This window comes from Oncorhynchus gorbuscha, linkage group LG05 (assembly GCF_021184085.1).
Source record: "Oncorhynchus gorbuscha isolate QuinsamMale2020 ecotype Even-year linkage group LG05, OgorEven_v1.0, whole genome shotgun sequence".
Classification (NCBI taxonomy): domain Eukaryota; kingdom Metazoa; phylum Chordata; class Actinopteri; order Salmoniformes; family Salmonidae; genus Oncorhynchus; species Oncorhynchus gorbuscha.
The window spans coordinates 58,142,113-58,144,612 of NC_060177.1; positions in this window are offsets into that span (position 1 = coordinate 58,142,113).

Sequence of the window (2,500 nt, forward strand, 5' to 3'; positions counted from 1 at the left end):
GGGGGGTGTCTGCTGTGCCAAACAGACTGTGGTTGCCGCCCCGCCAAGCTACTCTCCAGAGGAGGGCCTGTAATCCCAGCAGCTCCATTGTGAGGGCCGGCAGGTACTTCCCCACTGCCACGGAGCAGCACACTCAGCTGACTGGCACTGGCACTGTGGGAGCAGCAGAGACCAGGAGCAGCAATGCCTGCTGTACCTCCTGTTTACTATAGCTTTTGTAACGAACATAATGTAGGCACACATCAATCCCTCTCATAGCGTTGTATGTAAGAGCTGCTGTACAGAAGGTTATAGAATTTAAGATATCCAAATGTATCGTGTGTGTGTGTGTGTGTGTGTGTGTGTGTGTGTGTGTGTGTGTGTGTGTGTGTGTGTGTGTGTGTGTGTGTGTGTGTGTGTGTGTGTGTGTGTGTGTGTGTGTGTGTGTGTGTGTGTGTGTGTGTGTGTGTGTGTGTGTGTGTGTGTGTGTGTGTGTGTGTGTGTGTGTTTAAAGAGAGAGAGAGAGTGCAAGAGAACAGTCTGTGGTGCAGTCAGGCGTGTAATCACAAACCATTTGGGTTTGAGTAGCTAGAGTGTTCATCAAACAAGGTGTGTCCTTTCTGTCTCCCTGCGTCCCACAGATGACCACTTAGTCTCCAGCCGGTTGCCATTATAGCCAATGGAGAGGTAAACTAATCTAATCCCACCTAGTTGCTGAGTGGTTCATTTCCTGAATGTGAGGAGTGTGAGGGACAGGGAGCAGAGGGGTGCAGAGGGCTGAGGGTGCTCTGCAGTCGGTGTTTCCCTAACCCCCACAGCTGCACCTAACAGGGAGACAGACATTTTTTAAAGGAAGCCAAAAACCCAAAGTATGATCAATTATCCTGTTCATTTATTTTCTTCTTCTCACACCACGAGGCCAGGGCTCAGTCATGTTCTATGGTAAGGAAGCAATATTTCTCGGACTCAACATCCCGATGACTAGTACTATCATAAGCTCTGCATGCGGGTGAGTGAGGTTTGAGTGTGGAGTTGAAGAAGATAGGGTCTGCAGGGGTCTGGAGATGGTTACTACAGTCAGCCAGTGGGCCTCTATCTCTGGAGCCTCGGTGAACCTCCAGTAGCATAGTGGTGTGTTAGAGGTGCTGTCCTGGTGGCTGTGGCCTCTGCAGCCCTGACGGAGCACATTCGTCCCCCTGCTTCACTGCTCTGCCAGTTGGCAAGCCTAAGCCAGGAAACTGTCAGTGTCGATCGAGCTGAGTGGAGGAGCTCCTGCTAAAGAAGTCTTGCTGGTTCAGGGCCCACCTCTGTTTCCAAAGCACGGGGGAAAAAAGCTCTGGCATTCCACAGGTCTGACCTGCCAGCTTCCCCCTGCTGCCCGGGCTTCACAGGGAGCCCTGAATGAGATGAACAAAAGAGTTCTGTTGGACCCCCCTTGGCTGTCTTCCACATCAACAGCCCACCAGGTCAAAGGTCACACTAACTACATTAATTCCCAGCAGACCTCTTGCTCCAAACACAGGCTGCCAGTCGCACAAACTCCCAGCTTTCCTCTAATCCCCCGAGATATGTCTGATCTTTTCACGTTTCTGCTCAATTAAAGCAATATCACACCTTGCAAATGGAATGGTGAAAGAGAGGAAGAGAGTACAGGCTGAGGGTGAAAAGTGTGAAAAAGAATGAATGGAAGAACAGAGTGAGTGAAGTAGAAAATGAATAAGAAGAATTATGTTCATGCGTGAGGCAGTAACAAATGGCTCAGTACCACATGAAGCACGGCACCTGATGAAACACCCATCCGCTGGGCCCACACTGGTTAAATCAACGTTGTTTCAATGTCATTTGTCAACCTAAGTCGTTAATCTAAGTCATCAACCAGTACAGTTGTCATCTCATTTCAACCAAAATAAAATGAGGGTAAAACTTCAACTTAAATACAAACTCATTTCACATACAGCTTGTGTCAGAAAAGATACAGGAGTCCAGTAGTGGGTTGTGGGTAAAATCACCGGGGAAGTCAAACTAGGAAAAAAAGCCATATTACAACCTATGTGTTGTGATAATTGTGTTGTTTGCTCTATAACCAGTTAGTTCATATGCCTTGACAACGTGACATTCAGGCCTAAAGGCCGAGACAATAAGAAGACACAGTGGCAGAATAAATTCAACCACACCTTTGTTTCATCGCACAACCAGAGAGCAACATCTGTCCTATGAAGTCCACAAAGCATATTGCATGTAACAAACAGTTACATGACCTACAGACATTTCCAGACTACTAAACAACTATTGATTTAGAACCACGGAGAGTTAACGCAAGTTGCAAAGAAAACAGGAGCTGCCTCCACTATTCCAGCACCACTTCAACATCATCAAATCACCTACGCTTAGTCTAATACCGTGACAACTAAAAGATACCAAAAAAACAATTTAGTCCAATCAACGTAAGCTAAATATGATGTGGCTCTCCATGGTACTGATTTCTGTGTGTGTGTGTGTGTGTGTGTGTGTGTGTGTGTGT